The sequence below is a fragment of the Mytilus galloprovincialis genome, chromosome 3, assembly GCF_965363235.1.
Source record: "Mytilus galloprovincialis chromosome 3, xbMytGall1.hap1.1, whole genome shotgun sequence".
NCBI lineage: Eukaryota > Metazoa > Mollusca > Bivalvia > Mytilida > Mytilidae > Mytilus > Mytilus galloprovincialis.
In genome coordinates this window covers 24,140,117-24,160,286 of record NC_134840.1, presented here as the reverse complement: position 1 = coordinate 24,160,286, position 20,170 = coordinate 24,140,117, and the positions used below count along the sequence as shown (strand labels likewise).

The 20,170-nt window shown below is 31.8% G+C and overlaps 1 long non-coding RNA gene across 1 annotated transcript; it reads left to right on the top strand.

The window, feature by feature from the left end:
* LOC143066366 (uncharacterized) lies at positions 1-12,877 on the top strand. The gene is made up of 4 exons (XR_012975578.1): positions 1-191; positions 4,022-4,149; positions 8,618-8,730; positions 12,683-12,877. It is a non-coding gene; the product is annotated as an uncharacterized LOC143066366 (long non-coding RNA).
* The last annotated feature ends 7,293 nt before the right edge of the window (positions 12,878-20,170 follow it).

Genomic DNA, 20,170 nt, shown 5'->3' with positions numbered 1-20,170 from the left:
CTAAGTTTAATTTGAGGAGCCCGTGTATCAAGTTAAATACAAAAAATGAACTTCGAAGACCTCAAAGACTTGCCTCCATGCACTGCTATACCACTTCTTATGTTTCTTGAAGACGAGCATCGAGATTTGGTGTTAGGAATGACCGGAATACCAAGAACATTGCTTATAGATTTCACCAGTAAAGTAAACAGGTAATTAAGATGAAATGTATATCAATTTGGTTTACTTTTATATCATTGTTTTTTTTATTAGATTCATATTAAAACAAAAACATATCCAAATAAAACAATTATGTTAACAAATATATCACGGGTTTCATTAGGTATATCGAGAAAATAGACCGTGAGAGAATACCAAACGGTGGCCAAGTAGTGAGATTGGAACGTGAAAGCTCTGGTATATGATCGGGAATGAAAACTTATCCAGAAGAAATTTGTAAAATCAATTACTTATTCAATCTGATTTAAAGAATTATACGGATGAATTTTTACAAAAAAGCAACATCAAAAATAAACAAAAACAAAAAACTGTCAAATTGGTTCAACATTGTGATCAGTATCTAAGAAAAAGTGAATCCTATTTTCAAAACTACAAAAAGGCGAATTGCTACTCGACATGTCACCGACATTAAATACGCATTTTTTCATAATTCGAATTACTTAACAACTGTTCTTTCATAACATATCATTCCATTACGATGATTTCAATGGTTCTTATAGTTATATTGTGCCAGGATCGTGAAAAGGATCTTGAAAGATCTGATGCTACAAAAAAGTTCAGATCAGCATCTCATCATCTAATTGGGTCTTTCCACTTTTCTGCGAAAACAACTATTGATTTTCTAATTCTAATTATTATTTTGTTCTTCTTCTGCCTCTATATTTTTGTTTTCCCTGTCTTGAATCAAGGAATGTGTGTAAGGACAATAACACATTATCCATGCATTAGACATTACATAACAGACCTAGGGTCTTTTGTTTTGGATTCTTGGTTTATGACCTTGGAATAGAGGTCAAGGTCATACTTAAATTTGATATACTAAATTTAGACCACATCTTCAAACTTATATTTAAACATTTTAAAGCCATAAAACATTCCGCATAAGGTTGAAAGTCACATGACATTGAAAATCATACAGGAAGTGACCTTGTGTAAACTGGGTGTGGCTTTTTGTACTAATTTCATGCAAAGATATATAGAACAATATGTTTTTGAAAGCAGTTCCAAATAAACTCAGATTATAACATTTGTCAGAACTAAAGTTACAAATTATTTTTCTTATTTCAAACAAAATTGTAAAGAAACCATATATTTTTGGAATCAGAAAACAATGATCTATCATTTGACACAAGAAATGACGTTTTAAATCGAATTGTGATATTTGCATGTCAGAATATTTGAAATGAGTGGAAATACCTTTAATTGTTTTGTTTTTAACTATGTCTTTATACTTTTCTGATGGAAGACCTCGCTTATTTCTTTTGATTTTTTTCTTCTTCTGCCAAAGCCTTTTCGTTCGGTATAAAGTTGTTTCAAAAGATGTCGCTTAGATTTTTGCATATTATATCGAACAGTTAATGCGCTTTTAAAACCTTCATTGTAAGGCGAGAAATTGTTATTGTTAGAGTTATTTCCTAAGCACGGTGTTTCTTGTTAGTGTATCTCCTCCTTAACCAAAAAAAGAAACTACAAAATTATTTGGCATATTTGTTTCTTAAATCTGTTTGACTAATTTGGATCAAAGTAATCCAGTGACATTTTATAGGAGTAACTTAAATTCATGAAATAAATTTGCCGCAAAGTTTTTGTAACTCATAAACTGTAAGCCGTTAACAACTATAGTCTTTTAATTGGAGGTCCTTGTGTCCTAACTTATAAAATAAGGTCAAGTTCAAAAGACAAGATCATGTTCTAAATTTTGTGTTTTGCTTGTTTTTGCAGTCTCCGATATGTTTAATGTTACATAAAAAATGGTTCAAAATTTTGTTAAATTGTGAAGAAGATATCACACATTTGGTCTGAAACAATCGTATAGGAGTTATTGTCCCTTAAATGTTTCATTTTGACGTAAACTGGTTATTTCTTCAGATTAGCACATGGTTATATCCATAAGATCGTTGCAAAATGTTGGGTTACATATGATGTTAAAAAATGTCAACCGTAAGTGAACCGGAAGTAGTCATTGTTTACTTGTTTCATGTGAAAGTGTATATTAAGATAAAAACCATTTATTTCTTTAGGTCATACATTTACATTTACTTATCATGTGAAAACGGAAGTGACACTTTATAAACCAAAAGTAGCATATTTTTCCCTTATCAAAGGCATACGTATATATTTGTATATATGTTCCGGTCCATATGAGTATTTGGTCCATCCGCGTATGGTCATGACCATATGGGTACATACTCATATGGTCCAACCATACGCGTATGGTCGGGGCAATTCACACTCTGTTACAGTTTACTTTTAATACTTTGAAACTCTTCATATGGTATGACCGTTCATTAAAAAGACGCTTTCATAAAGGTAATTTTATTATTATATAATAATAAAAAGATAAGCTAAATAAAAATTAGAAGTTTCACATAGTTAATTTTACTTACTTGTCAAAACTAAAATAAAAACATTTTATACCGATGGTCATCACGATTTGCTATTACGAGTAAATGGCAATGTGTCGACTTAAAAAAACAATCCAATTATGTCTTAATGAACTGTTGCTCAAGATGTCACTGAAAAGTAACATAATTTATTTGCGTTGTCTTGTGGATATGGTGTATTGTAATCTTGTTACGCTATTTGAGATCTAGAGCTTCTTAAAAAAACGTAGACATATAAGAATGGCCCAAGATCTCGGTATCACTGTTCGCAGCTACAAAAAGGCTAGATTTTCAATCACAAACAAAAGGTGTAAATGAAAAGGATCATACGCGTATACAACCAAGACTTGCAAATGAACAAAAAAGCTATGATACCATGTGGAAGTAAATGTCACTCAAAGCCTACATGCAAGAATGTAATTAGCGATGAATACTAATTATGTCATCAATACTTAATTTTTTACGTAGTACCGGTATTTGAATTATAGAAATAAAACATTGTCATGTAACCATCATTGTTGTTTTAGTTTTTGAATTATTGAAACTTTTATAATGTAATTTAAAAGAAAATATACCTATATGGTTCAAATACTCATATGGTCCGAACCGTTAATAACCAAACGAGTATCATACTCATATGGTCCGATCATACGAGTACGGTGGGATCATATGAGTATACGTATATGGTCATGACTCATATAGTCCGGAATATAAATATATATATTGTCAGTGTAAATAAAACTTTCGTATGAGATCAGAAGTAGCCAAATATCTCTTTTTACAGGCAAAAATATTCAAAGACGCAAAGTCTCTAATCAATTGGCAAAATCAAAAGCTAAAACACATCAAACGAATAGACAACTGTCATAATCCTGACTTGGTACAGGCATTTCATATATAAAGAATGATGGATTAAACCTGGTTTTAAAGCTAGCTAAGCCTCTCACTTGTATCTAAGTCGCATAAATTCATTATATATTAATGTATATATATTAATATTGATTATATATAACGATATGTGAACAAAACAAACACGCAAATTAGGTTAAAAATGTCACAGAAGTCAACATCGTGTTCTCATATCTTAATAAATAATTTTGGTGTATTAACTGTCTTTTGATTGGTTAAAAGAATTAGCTTTATTTTCAATATTATCAATTTTAATGGCGACACGCCCACTCTAACGTTGTGTATTCATATGCAAACATCTGTGTACGTTGTTATTCGTATTAATATATATCTTTGAGCCTTATTTTTGATAGAAATGTATTTATAATGAATGGCAATAACTTATTTTGATTTTATTGAACCATAAAATTAGTTTTTGACTCTTCACATTTAACATAATCAGCTTCGCGGATTATTCAATGTGAAGAGTCAAAAATTAATTTTATGGTTCAATATTTCGTCTTTTTGAGAACACTGAAAGTAGATACAGCAGAAGAACTTCAAGCTTTAATCGACAATCTCCTTCGCAGACAACTTATATTCCAGTGTGCTTTACACCATGAGCGGAAAGAAGGGAGTACACTTCGTGTATGGAATGGTATGTACATGAATGAATGAATACTGAAAAAAAAGTTCTATATTTTGATGCCAAAAAATAAGATTCATATAACTATAATAGTTTCTGAGAAGTGGGTGCTTTAAAATATCATAACTTCTCATCAAACATAAACTTCATATAAATCCTTCAGTAACAGTTTTGATCGGGAAATCTAGGACCACTTTTTGGAATTCCAATCATACCCTTGTCCCGTAGAAGGACAAACATTTGTTAGCACAACAATCTGATTTTAACCCTATAAAAATAAGGACGTGTGTTATGAATGTCAATGATCAGTTGAGTTAATTTTCAGAATTATGTATATTTGAAGTTCGAATACATATAATTCTAAAAATCGAAGTTATGTAATTCTAAAAATTAAACCCAATAGCTCATTGACAATCAAACGACATTTTCCGTTTTTTTTTATGAGAACCATGTTAGAATAAGTTTTCAAAATCCTGCTAACGGAGCTAATTGCATCTAACATTATTTGACTGAATGAGAAGGTTCACGAAGGGTTAAAATTAACCACAAATTTTGATGTCTTTAAATCTAGCCAAAAAATTACAAATTTCACATAAAAATACGTGTGATAATATTATTAATACAAAAATATATATTTGGGCACCTTTCCTTAAAGTTTGTGTGAAGCTATGACCCCTTAATTAAACATATGCATTTTAAGGTCAATTTTGGAAAATATTTTTCATCATTTGAATTGTTTTGGTGTATTGACCTTGGCCGCCATCCATGATCCAAAATGTTTTTATATTGATATATTGATGAATTCTATATCAATCTATCTGAAATCGTTTGGTTGCAAAACGTTGAAGATCGTTTGTGGCGGCTAAGGTATTCCTAGAGATTTTAGGTCTGTAAATCTGAAAAAAATAATTTATTTAGCACAAAGGCTTTTGAAATAGACCCATTGAGACGAATTATATATAATATACTTTCACTTTTTGGTCTTTTGGAAAATTTTGTTTGTGCTGTATTTAGACCTACCAATATATTCGTTTTACATTCACACGTATAAAAATTGAGGTTGATATCCAACGCGATCATTAAATAATAGCCCAACAATGTAAGATCTGCAAATTTACATCAGAAATTGTTCTTTCCTGGCCTCGAACTCCTATGGGATTTCCAATGAACGAAAACAAAAGAAACTTTACTTTTTTATGATAGAGTCGAGAAAGTCAATAACAAAACAAAGCTGGTGAGGATACTGATCAGAAATTATTTCTAAAATAATAATTGTACATTTTAAAGAAATTATTTAATTAACTATGGTATTAGAATTAAACACGAAAATACACGATGTTTTATGTTTAGTATTTATCAAGATAATTTCTTGAAGACTTGTGAAACTGAAATTTAAAAACTGCCAATCTGTGCTGCATATTCTTAAAAAAAAATAATCATATACATACAAAATCGAAAAATATTTTGGGTCACCAATTTTCTGAGTGTTCCAAAATGTCATAGCATGTTAGAACTTTCCGAATTATGCTTAATTTCTCAAACCTTAGTTATCAAGCACATCGGTCTGCTCTTGACACATGGACATTCAAAAGTCTTTTTGTGAATATCAACTTTCAAAAAGTCTGCCTGTGCAGGTTAAACAAATAAAGACAACTAGATATCTTTCTACTATTTTGTATATAATTTTAAGAAAAGTTTTTCATCGAGTTTTTATTCCCAAGCATAGATTACCTAATCTGTATTTGGCACAGCTTTTTTTTGGAATTTGTGGTCCTCAATGCTCTTCAACTTTGTGTTTGTTTGGCTTTATAATAACTTTATCTGAGCGACACTGATGAGTCTTATGGAGACGAAACTCACGTCTGGCGAATTAAATTATAATCCTGGTACCTTGGATAACTATTGTACAAGTATTTGCGGTCTTTTCGAACTATTTACATACAATGTTTACATCGAGATATATTTCTGATATTTCTGATATATATTTGCTTGATTTCAAAAGTGCCAATCTTTACTGTACATCAATCGATTCCTTGTCGGGATGTATAAGTACCCGGCCAGGTCCACTTGTTTTTTTGTCCATCTGATGAGTTAAGCCTTTTTCAGCCGATTTGTATAGTTCGTTCTTATGATTTACTGTTATATCACTGTCCCAGGTTAGGGGATGGTTAAAATCCCACTAACATGTTTAACCCCGCCACATTATTTATGTATGTGCCTGTCTCATGTTAAGAGCCTGTAATTCAGTGGTTGTCGTTTGTTTATGTGTTACATATTTGTTTTTCGTTCATTTCTTTACATAAATAAGGCCGTTAGTTTTCTCCTTTGAATTGTTTTACATTGTCTTATCGGGGCCTTTTATAGCTGACTATGTGGTATGGGCTTTGCTCTGTGTTGAGGGCCGTACGGTGACATATAGTTGTTAATGTTTGTGTTTATGATCTTTTGTGGATAGTTGTCTCATTGGCAATCATACCACATCTTTTTTTTTATATCCTTGGACTTTTTCTGATATAGCTGTATATATATTTCACCTAGATAGATGCACACGCCCGATGAAGCTAATTTGTTTAGCGAAATATTGTGTGAATAATATATAAAATATAACACCTAATTTTATAACACTCATTAGTGTGTTAAAGTTACATTCTTAGACACTTATATATATATGTTTTCTGTTTAGTATCAAATTTATATTAAGATCCATTTTGTTACATCTTGTAATCAATTTTATTTAGCAATCGCCAATGACAGTCAGCAAGAAAATTATTAAAAGATAATAACGGTTTCAATTCATCACTTTTACTAGTACTTTCACTGCTTTCACAGATCTTCAGGTATAATGTGACTTGTATATAAAACAATTGATTGACGTTAACAATAGCATGACGTTAACAAATACAAGGGAGACTACCAATGCCATTTTAAGTCTTTAAAATGTAACGTTAATATACGAATATTATTTATCATTTAATCCCGGGTTGAGAATGTTTATGAATAATTCTGCTTTCTTCCTCCGAAATATATATATATACGATGTATATATATATACGAACAATTAGCGTTTTCCAGAGAAGTATACTGACAACAAAAAATATATTTTACTCCAATCATCTAAAGCCTGCTGTACTCATCTGCTACTTAAGGAGGACCATGATAACATTGATGGGAAGTTTTGTTTTTTATTTCAATTTATTTCTATTTTTACTATTAACCGTTTTATCGTTAATTTACGATTGAGAAATGTCGACACAGCTATATTTGGTTTATGTAGTCATTATGTTGATGAATCAGAATAGTTTTTCCACAAACGCAAAGTGGCCATAGGAGTTATAAATGTAAGTAGCCATTCCTCCCAATTAGTCAGCATTATTAGCAAATCGGTTCACAAAGTTGGGAGTAGGTCCGGTAAAGACCGATTTTGGCCTCAAATTTCAAGTTCACCTGACAAATGATTATGACAACTATTTAAACACTTAAGTGTTTATTTCATTTGAATCAATTAGTTTATGTGAAAGATTTTGACTGATTTAGTCATAAAAAAAACGCACCGATTCAAGCTTAAATATGAAAAATCTATCAAATATGCCGAAAAATGTCATTTTTCATGTGGTTTTTGTCAAAAATGAAAGTGGCCGCATCCGTGTTCATCCCCAACCTTTACATATGTTATGTATAATCATAAAATACAACTTACATTTCAATATAAAGGATGAACACGAATGCGGCCAATTTCGTTTTACACGAAAACCGTCTAAAAATCAAGTACAATGGTAGAATTGTGAGGATTTCAGTAATTTAGCATGACTTAATGGTGCTGGTACTCGATATATGTGCATTGTATTGACAAAAACAGACCATATTTATGTAGCAGAAGCATATTACTGTCCAATAAATAACTAAAAGTTTACATTTTAACAATTTTGTAAACTGCTGTTTTTTGGGGCCAAAAAGGGGTCTTACTGGACCTACTCCTTTACCCGCATGAGAATCCTAGTGATTGAACAGAACATTAACTGGATCGATGCTCATCGACAGGTTCGGGAAAGCTTTTTGAGAACGAAACTTAATCTACTTCACCTAAACGGCATCAATAAGAGATAATTTATCCATTGTAGAAAACTGGACCTGCTTCTTCGGTTTTAGTTTGTAAACTGAATAAGGTTTCTCTCAATCGATCCATAATTTTTGAACACCGGTAGACAACTCTAACCTTTATTTATACGAATTAGTTATACCACCAAATATACACAGGTATTAAAAAAAGCAACCATGATTCCTTCCATTCACATATGAGCGGATGTAAAGACACTTTAAGGGTTATTCATCAAGAAATCGCTCAATGCCAATAATAACAGTTAATCACATTTATATTAAAAGCACATTTTTTTTAGATTCATTGAAACAATTAGTAACTTATTTATCTATTAGACAATTTAACAAAAACTTGTTCAATATTAATATTTTTTACGCTTTACAGAATCGTTTGCCGTTATCATAAATCCCTGGCATCCAGCAATTAAAGAGTTTTTACAGCCATTATTGACAGAAACAATGGATCATTTAAATGCAGGAGAAAAATTCTGCCTTAAGGTAAATATTCAACCAGAATCTTCGAAGAGCCAACATTAAAAGTGTCTTTTTATAGCTGAAGACCATTATCAGCAGATAAGATATCAGGTACTAAAAGTAAAATCATGCAATGATACTCTTTATCGACATCATATCAACAATGTTAGAAAGTGGTGAATTTAGAAAATGTTAGTTTTGTCGCCTGTGGCAGAATAAATACTACCGTTTTCCCTTGAGTAGAATGCGGATCGGAGCTGGAACTGACAACAACCTATTGATTTAAAAACTTTAGATGAATGTCACTGCTGGTAGACGTTTCGACCCGCAGATACTTCAAACAAGATCATCTGTGTCGACACAAACTTTCATTGATACGATCATTTCATGTATTGTAACTAAAATGTTAAAACCATTCAAAACACTTACCCTGAACAGGAGCAATTGAATTATGCTTTTAAATTTCTGTTTCTATTCGTTACATTTTCTGTGGTAGCTAAACGGGCTTCAGAATAAAATAAGACAGAAAAAAGTGGGATATATTTTCCTAATAAATGTTTTTATTCCAGGAACTTGTAAGAAACCATTACCTGGTAAAAGTGTTAAAGGCTATGGTGATTTGAATTCTGAAAAATATAAGACGGTTCTATTTCATTAGGAGGGTTGGTCAAAATACTGTGTTTGAATTGGTCAATCGAACGTATGCATTTTACATTTTTATAAGCCGTATTTGTCACAACTTTAAGACATTTTTGGTGCTCAATGCTCTTCAACTTTGTACTTGTTTTGCTACATAGCTATTTTGATCGAAGTGTCACTGATGAGCCTTATGTAAACCGTGAAATCACTTATTCCAAACATCTAAAGCTTTAATTATAGATATTGTTAAATCATGTTAACTACAGGAACAACAGCAAAACGTTTTGTCAAATACAGCTAAGGTTATCTTTTCCTGGTTAAAAAAGCCTTCGTATTTCAAAAATTTTAAGTTTCGTTCACAGTTAATTTAATTATCATCCGTTTATATATCATTTATTCTACTATTTTAATAATATTGTAGTGCAAGAGCATAGTGGACACTCTTCTCTAGTATTTTGTGTTCTAATAGATTGACTTTGGAAACGCATTTATATTTTCCAACGTTTGTAACAATGCGTTCTTTAAATATTCATCCTCATGCGTTAACGCAAATTGTGCGGTATTCTTGATTTAAAATTTGGTTCATATGCTTTTTAACACATCCATTTCATCGAACTCGATACAGGACAACATATAAAATAGATACAGTTAAGTCTACCTCATATCCTGACTTAACTCTAGGAATTGACAAGAGACAGCTTCCCTAATGTCAACTTTCAATTCATATGTATCAACATTCCAGCAGCGCCTGCATACGGCGTAAAAATCTGTCAGCTTATACGATATTCAATTATAAAAAAGAAGATGTGGTATTATTGCCAATGAGTCAACTATCCACATAAGACCAAAATGACACACACATTAACAACTATAGGTAATTCTTAAATAGTTCAAGAGATGCTTTACGAATATCGTGTTCGTTTATAATAATTCTATCTGCCCTTTTTTGCAATTTTAGTAAACTGTCAACTAAAATCGTGTAACAGTTTCCACATACTGAACAACAGTAATCCAAATGTGGAAGAATATACGCATTGAAAAATAGAATTTGTGCATTATGATCCAAGTATTTCTTGATTATTTTTAATAAAGCTAATGAAAAATTAACTTTTTTCATTTTACGATTAATTTGATAATTCCAAGAAAGAGTGGCATCAACACAAATTTCAAGGATTTTTCCACAGTGACTTTCATTAATTTTTGGCCATAAATAGATATATTAAATGTGTACTTGCAGTTGACACACAGTCTTTTTGTTTTGAACCTATACACATAGCAGTGTTCACCCACACACCATGTACAGTAAACATGTTCACATTTAGTGTAATGTTATGTACACTGGTTTTACATTAAAGGAGTAGGTTCAGTAAGACCTCTGTTTAGCCCCAAAATATAGCAGTTTTAGAAAATTGTGGAAATGTAATCATTTAGCTATACTTTGGAAAGTAAAATACTTCTGCTACATAGATATGAGAGCTGTTGTTGACAATGCAATGCACAAATATCGCGTTTAAGCATCATTAAGTCATTCTAAATTACTGAAATCTTCAACAGTTTAGCATTTTGGTTACTCTTTGGACGGTTTCCGTCAAAAATGAAAGTGGCCACATTCGTATTCATTCATAATATTGAAATGTAAGTTGTATTTGATGATAATACAAAACATATGTAAAGGTTGAGGATGAACACGGATGCGGCCATTTTCATTTTTGACAAAAAAAACCATCTGAAAAGTGACGTTTTTATGCATATTTGATAGATTTTTCATATTTAAGCTTGAATCAGAGCGTTTTTAATGACTACATCAGTTAGAATCTTTCACATAAACTAATCGAATCAATTGAAATTAACACTTAAGTGTTTAAAAAGTGTCCAAAACTTTTGTAAGATGAACCTGAAATTTGAGGCCAAAATCGGTCCTTACCGGACCTAATCCTTTGGTCACAATTATATAAACCTTGTTTATTTACCTGTACATAAGATTTGTTCACACTTGTAAACTATGTGTTATTTAAATGATGTTCATTACGTAGAATAGAATGCAAACTTTTCGGACAACTTTTCCAGCAGTAAGGGAACGTCCATTTGACTTCAAAAAGTGGGGATGGATTTTTTTCAAGAAAAATATACTGATCCCCAATTTGATAAAAAAAAATCTGGTCATAGACATGATAAAAAAAATCTGAATGAATCGTTTTTGAAGTAAAGACCAGTGACAGATATTTCAGTGTACGCCCAGTATATTCGAGAAGACCTTTTGAATTATGTATTCGTAATGATAATGCATTGTGTCTTGATTAGGGGTTGACAAAGCTACCTAAATTTATTTTGATAACAAATATACATGTCAAGTTTAGAAAAATTTTTCTGTAAAGAACTTTATTAATAATTATAATAAATATCAATTTTTTTCAAAAATGGTTCCTTTCTTAAATATACTTGGTAAAATTAAAGTTCTAGCTTTGTGTACACTTAACCTACACAATGCCTACATTAACTATCGGCTGCATGTAGACAAAACATGACTTAAACTACATGTAAGCATTGAGTTTTATCAATGGGAACGTACTTCTGTTTAGTGTGAGTTACACTTACACAACACCGAGTTTAGGTCAATGTGAACACGGCCTTAGTTTTTGACACATTAACACATATTTTGCTTTCATCAACTTATTTTCTAATTCAACATTAAGTGTTTGACTTATATACAATTTGTCTTTTCCAATTACAAAAATAGTGCTTCATCAGCAAACAGATCAGTACTATGATTAGGATTTGCCTACCCTTCCGTGGCAGTTTGGATTACCCTGAGTTTTTCATGAGGTTCGTATTGCTCAGTGTTAAGTTTATGTGTTTAGTTTTGTTTTGTTTTGCTTTTGATTGTCTGTTTGTTCTTTTACGTTTCTTAGCCTTGAAGCTTTCAGTTCATTACGAAATGTGAATGAATATGTCCTTTTTGTTTCATTCGCCTCTTTTCTTCTTATCAAACAAAAGTAGTTGTTTCCTTGTCTTATTGAGTAAGATCAAAGATATCTGTAAGGATCGCGTATACAAATTTGTTGTTCACTTAAATAAAAACCTGAACGAAGGCACGTACGGTATACGTACTAAGACCCAGTTGAAAATAAATTTCACCAGACTTTTGTTGTCATTCTTTAGGGGAAACTCAACACTGTAGAAAGGGTCATTATAATGCATCATGAGATTGAACATAATAACTTTCAATTATAACACAACTCTTTACTATCTTATAAGACAACAATAAACATAATTTTATCACAAAATCCATGTCACTATAATACATAACGATTGATATTTTTAAGGGTATTATTTACAGATAAAATTCGGAAAAAGTCTCAAAGACTGGTTCAGAGAAACTATAGGTGACGATTTGGAGTGCAAACAAGGGAGAACGACACTGAGTGGCATGGGGTTATATATTTACAACTATTCTACACCTGTGGAAGTCTGCAGTAATCCAGAGTTGATAATTTCTTGTTTTCCATTCTGGTTCCTGTTTGGAGGATCTTGTTATATGGTTAGTTATTATCGTATATAAAGTGTCCGGTACATTATATTAGTAATATATATGTTTGCAAACGTATCTCGTTAAACGAACACAGAATATTGTCTAAAGCCGCCATGATGAACTTATTTCTAGTGACTGTATAATGAATTGAATTATTATCCCATACGGTGTATACCATTGCCGAGTTACGTTGCTGACAAATAAAAATGAGAATGGAAATGGGGAATTTGTCAAAAAGACAACAACCCAACCACCATAGAGCAGACAACAGCAGAAGGTCTTCAATGCAGCGAGAAATACATTGTGTTTAACTTAAAATAATATAACATCTTCACTCGCTTAAAAACACATACCTTATGTATATCTATAAATTCGACTTCATTGGTCAGGTAACACTGCGACAATTGAAGTTGTATTTTTATATAGCGGATGTGGTCGTGTGGAGTGCTGGGACGTTAGGCACGATACTGGTGTCACCAAACGTAACGTCGAATTACGACGTTTTCTACATGGAAAAATGAAACGTTGAAAAACGACGGCATTGAAAGACTGAATTTGATGTTTTTTAATTCGATTGTATGTTTGTTTTGTTTATTTCCCTTTCAGTTTACGTTAATTGTTTCTCTAGTTTGTCTTTTTTTAATGTTTGTTTGTTTACTTTTTAAAAAATATACAAAATATAAGAGCAATTCAAAGACAAAATAACTCGTTCAATTTTATTCCGAATAGTCTGTTATAAACTGCTTTGCTCTGCCAGTCCAATTATTTCTTCGTGAATTGCCAAGGACAAATCAATTACGGAGTCCGTCAAAATATCATTTGTTACATATGAGACAGATTTGACACTCACAATTACATTTTTACGTTTAATTAAACTGTACGATAAAGGTCCTGTTTTTCTGTAATATAATCCACGAATAACGGTAGTTCCTTCTGGGTACTGACCCTGCCAATCGTCAGTTTCCGAACTTTTCAGTTTTTCTTGACATGATCCTGCCTTCATTAGATAAAAGTCTTCTCCTTCATCGTCTGTATATAAGGCAACTAAACTTCCTCTTCGGATCATATCAACTACCTCAAAATCGTCATCTGGGGAGATATCTTCAACAATTGCACACCCGCGTTTCTTTTTCTTTTTTCATTGCTCTGGATTTTTGCATTCTATTTGTAAAATTCGTTACATCTTCAATTTCTACAATTTCAAGATTTTCTTCACCTTTTCTTTTTTCCCTAAACCTTCTGACTTTATGCAAGTTCTTTAATCTCCTAGCTTCAGCTTTTTGCTTAAGTGAGTTGTGTTTTTCCCTTTGTCTTCTCTTTTTTACAGCAGCTATGGAATTTTTGCATTCTTTTATTCTCTCATTTTGTTTCATTTCGTAGTATAATTTATTTCTCTCACTTTTTTGTTGTTTTTTTTTCCTTTCTCTATACATTTTCATTTTGTCAATTTTACCTTTTGATTTCATGATGGAACCTACAGTTGCAAAAATATCTTTAATTTAAAACACATCGCAAATTAAATACGTCGAATTGACGCATAAGAAAGGTGACGTTAAAAAAAGATAAATTTACGTTGAAATACGAAAAAAGACGTAGGGGACATTTTGTAAGTCTCAGAAAGTTAGAAATATTATTAATTAACTAAACGGCTATACCAATACAATGGGTATCATTTTAAAGCTTAATCCATGAGCAATCTGATAAGCATAAAGTACAAAGTGTGAAAGCTTCGCATTCTGAACTGAGATGACACAATCTAAGAAAATGTGTAAGGAAACGTTGAATGTAGAATAAGGGGACATTTTGTAAGACTGAGAAATATGGCTTGTTTGGTTTTCAAAACAAACACGATTTTGAGCAAACTTTTATACGTTTGAAGTATAGTTTATGAGCCGTCTTTCTATATTTTTAAATAGTGTTAGTCATTTAAAATATTGCAATTATTTAGAGAAGAAACTTTTATATGCAAATCTAGTGACGTTAAAATCAAATGATTACAATGCTTACCTTTATTGTTTTCCGCCACCATTTTGCCTATTGACATGACTTTTTCACCAAAAAAGACGTCACAATTAATTTGTTAGTTATGACGTTACTGAGTGAAATTTGGCGGAATTTATGCAATGTTTGCAATATTTTTAAGAGATTACTAGAGTGATTACGGTAAAATTTTGTTACATCTTACAAGTTATTTTCATAATTATTTTGGTTTAAACAGGCGGATTGACAAACACACATTTTATAAAACGACTATCTTGTTTAATAATGATAAAATACAATTAAAACGGAATATTTTGGTATATAATGATACAGTTTTGTTTTACTAACTGAAGTACATATTCGCCATCCAAATGTTAATACACGTCAAAGTAAGAAGTGACACCAGTATCGTGCGTAACGTCTGGACATGCGACTAAGCGATTGGTGCTGTAGTGTATTAAAGGTATGAGTCCTAATCCCATTGAGGAACAAAAATTTGTCAGCATAAAAATCTAAATCTAATACTGTAGGGTTTAATTATAGTCGTATATATATTATATGTTATTTGGGTCTCAGACAGGGTGTACTGTGACAAACCCGGCTTGGAGTTATAAGACATAAACCGGGAATGTCACAGAATTTACCCTGTATGAAACCTGAGTTACACATATTTTACGGATTACCCGTTTGAGTGCAGGTATTTGTTAAACATTCACAATGCATGCAGAATGTATGTTCATAACCTGATTATTGTTTCTTAATATTTTCAGCAAATTATTTAAATGCACCTCTTTCATCTGGACAATTTCTTGTCGTTCAGTTAACGTTTTCAATAAAGTTGTTAGATTTCATGTCTTGTGCATATATATATGTGTGTGTGTGGCTTCGTTATTTACATCACATTAATTGCAAAACCCAACTTCATATTATGTTCCGCATACGTGAAAGATTGGTAATTTGCTGTGAAAATAATTGTATATGTATCAAAAATGTATTATTGACGGATGCACGTCAATAATTTTTTCTCTGTGAGCCTTTGATATTCCTTAGTGTACTGTGTATCTTTTTATTACTTCGCATAGTAACAAGTTTTCTGGTGAGGGTTTTGCGGTTCCAATTGTGTATAAGAACGTAGTATATATCCCGGTAGTTTCCTGAATATGTTCTGACATCTCTGTGTTGTTATCCAATCACAAAACCCGACACGTTTAATCCATAAGAAACCTTTATTATTGAAGAACCTAGGTGGCCGAGTGGTCTAGCGCGTCGGGCACAGTACATCATAATTTATTATTTAGACATAATTTATATATATACAAAATTAATTTTCAGTCTTGTAACATTATCACTGCTGGTTTTCTTATAGATAAAATCTGTTGTAGAGTCGTCAGTGGTTCAGACGTACTAATTATATAATTATTTCTGTGACTGCATCTTACGTTAATTTTTAGGATCTTTTACAATAGATAAATCAGCTGATATGTTACATTTCCATATCCATGCGTTATATATCATGTACTGTATTACGGCGTTAGTTTAAAACTTGCGAGTAAAGGTTACACCCGGCCATCGAAACTTTATTATTGAAGAGCTAATATAACTTTGAAAGATCTATCGCGTTTGGCACAGTGCAACGCGATTTGATGCCACGATATTTCAGTAGCATGCATTTGAATCCCGACCAGGAAATAATAAAAAATTTGCTAACGCAATGGAGTCGGTCCAGTATTACCCCTATTTGACTCCAAAATACAGCAGTTATACAAAATGTTTTAAAATGTAAACAGTAAGCTTGTAATTGGAAAGAAGTTTACTTCTGTTACATAAATATGGGCTGTTTTTGAAAAGTCATTAATCATAAATCGGGTAAAAAGCATCATTAAGTCATGCTAAATTACTGGAATCTTCGAAAAATTAGAATTTTGATGAACTTTTAGACGGTTTCCGTTTGGGTTAGATTCATAGACAATCTTTATGAATTTTTAGAACACTTTAACTCTTTCACTTTTCAATAAAATTAACATACGAAACATAAATGGAGAAAATTAACTTCCTTGATATGACATCCAGAACAGAACTTTTATAACGGACCTTTATACACAAAAAAAACCGGACAAACATCAATTCCTTTCGCCTAAAAGTTGCCATCCTAAACACTGCAAGGAATAAAATCTACCGAAAATAAGCAAAAGCTAGACTTGGACAACTACGTTAACATCTAGTTGTTTGAGGATACAGTAACAACCTCTTTAATACAGCTTTCGAAAGAGCAAACAGAACTTGTTGCCATGAACTTCAAAAGTAAAAGGATAAGAATAAAGTCAACAGAACACCTCGTGTACTCACTTATCATCCTGGTGTGTCATCCATTGTTCAGAAGCATTGGCAAACTATAGAAAATGACTCAATCCAAAGAAAGTATTTCCTTAACACCAGTCTAGGCCTTCGGAAGACATAAAAACATCTGTGACAAATTAGTGACATCTGTTTTAGCAAAGCAGCATACTCCACTTTACGATGGCTACAAACAATATGGTCGAAGAATGTTTATGTTGTAAAGCTGCCTATACAAGCAATTCTTACATCAGCTCCGTTAAACAAAGTTATAACATCTACTCAAATTTAAACTGTAAAACGGAAATTTATATATTAACTTTCATGGTACAAAACAAACCAAATCTGTCCAGCTACAAGACATCTGGGCTAAATGAAACATCCCTTTGATAATGTTGCTTTTGAAAGCATAGAAGTCAACACTGAGTGGGACACCACGGCGAGAAAGAGAGGAGAAGAGAAAAGTTTTGGATCCACCCGCTCCACACTTTAAAACTTGAGTGTCTTAACGAAAAACACGAGTAAAGATACATGAAAGATAAAGAATAATTTGATAAACAACATCGTCCTTATTATCCTGTAACATTGGCCGATGGACGTTGCAAACTTCACTCACAAATTTCATTCACATTATGTATTATTTACAAGGCAGCTTTTTTCATGTGCAACATGTACATTGAGTTGCAAAAGTTTTTTTTTATCTTCTACATCCTATTTTACATAGACGCACGCTTGATAAAAATAGTTTGTCTAACGTAAAATAACGTTTATCGATTTGTAAATAGTTTAACCATTCTAATATTTACATTATAAATAATGTGTTAAAAACAGATTGTTAGGCAATATGACTTTATTTGTGTAATTAAATTAATCTCTGTACTTATTCATGATGCCAACACAGTTTCTAAAAAGGTCAAGTCACCTTGGATTTTCTGAGGACGAATTTTTAAATGGCCAACAAATTAGAAGTTATTTTTGTAGACAACAAAGAAATCAGACAGCAATGACTACCGTGCTGCAGATGAAGAAAACAGAAGATCTATTTTGAAGGAAGAGATCACTAAAAACTATTGACATTACAAGAATTTTTAAGCACTACATTTTTGTGTGGCCTGCATACTTAATGTGAAGAGACATATCATGCATACAGGGATCACGTTAGTCATGGTCGATGACGTCACACTTTTCCATTTCGAATTTCTCAGCTTCTACTGGATAGATAATTAAATATTTGGTACATGGCTTTTTCATGGTCACTTGCAGCGTGTCTCGCCTTTTCATGTTCGTTTCTTATCTACTTTCTGTTTGTCGATCGACTTTTTAGTTTTTAGGTGCTGCATAGTGGAAATTTTCGTTATGCTTTTCCAAGATTTTTCTTGAGGGAATTCTTGGATATTTGGTACATGGCTTTATTTGCGTTTTGGATAAGTGTCATCAGCATTTCCAAATGTTGAATTATTCAAACACTAATGTTGTTCTACCCAAGGCATACATTGACATTTTCTTCATTTTTTTTTACCAATCTAACTGTTTTAATTCGAGCACCATTGTTATGTACAACTAAAATTTGGTTCATCGCGTTGTGTGTGGATTACCTCCCTTACATTGCTTTTAAATTGTCTTAATATTCAATTAACCAGGAAACCCTTGTTTAACCCTTTTTTGCCCCTAATTCCTTAACGGTTTGAGCCAGAACTCGCCTAATCCAATCCCAACCATCCCTTTGTGGTATGGAAATGTGTGGTATATTAATATCAGAGATCCATACACCATCCCAAAAGTAATTGTCTGGAAACTAGAAAAAAATCTTATTCTGGCCCTTAGCTCGTAAACTGTTAGGACCATAACCCCACAATCAATCCCAACCTTCCTGTTGTGGTTATAAACCTTTTGTGTATAAAAAGATTTCTAATTATTTATTGTCCAGAAACCAAAGGCCTTCGGATGACGACGACATGATACCAATATACGATCGCAAAATATATTTTAAATATTTTTTGCAGTCATATAAAATGGTTTCTAGGGAAAAGAGTTTGTTGAAATTAAACCAACTGCTTTGTTTAACTATTGTTATATTTTTTACAGATGCAACGAGAAATAAGATTTTATGATAGAAGAGAAAAGCTTAGCGGCATACCTATATCAGTCGTAAGAAATACAGCAGAGTATATATCTACAATAGAATCTTGTGTGCGAATTACAGGAAGATCAAATGCAGTTGCACCAATTAATGAATAGCATGCATGTATATATTCTAAATTTCATTATAATAATACATGGGCATTATATTCCAGATGTCATTTTTTTGTATTTACTAGTAATCATAAATGATTTTTTTGTGGTCTATTTTTTTAGGCGTCTTATTTTAGTTTGGAAATGTTTTAAATTGTTCTACTGTTACATCCTTAGGATGTTGTTTGGGTGAAACTGTTTCACTTTTTTATTCTATAGAATTCAAGATCGCTATAGTTTAATAAGAAGAATAGAATGATCCAATTCATTTTGCATCGTGCTCATACTGATGAAGGATGTCTGTTATCCTAAATATTTTACATTTGTTCATTCTATTGTTATTCTGAAGTGATGTTGTACCCTTGTAGACTTGTTATATATATATATATATAATGTTGTCATTTATTCCAATGAAGAAGGCTGTAATGGCCGAAACGTATGGGAAACTGTGTTCTAGTTTTTATTATATTAATCAATAAAATTAAATTACAAAATGCTCCTAAAGTCCTTTAATTTTCTACATTTTTCTCCAACCGGTTTCTCATCTTGGTGATAATTATGGATGAATGTAACAAAAGGTAATGTTATGTCACGATAATAATTCTGTAACAATGCATTAAAGGGAAGTAACCCTTATAAAATTAACGTCTTATCTGTTTATGCTTGGTTTGTACTTTTGTATAAACATATTTTCTTTATAAATTCTCATTTCTTTAGTGATTTAGTCGTCATTATTAAAACCAGGTTTAA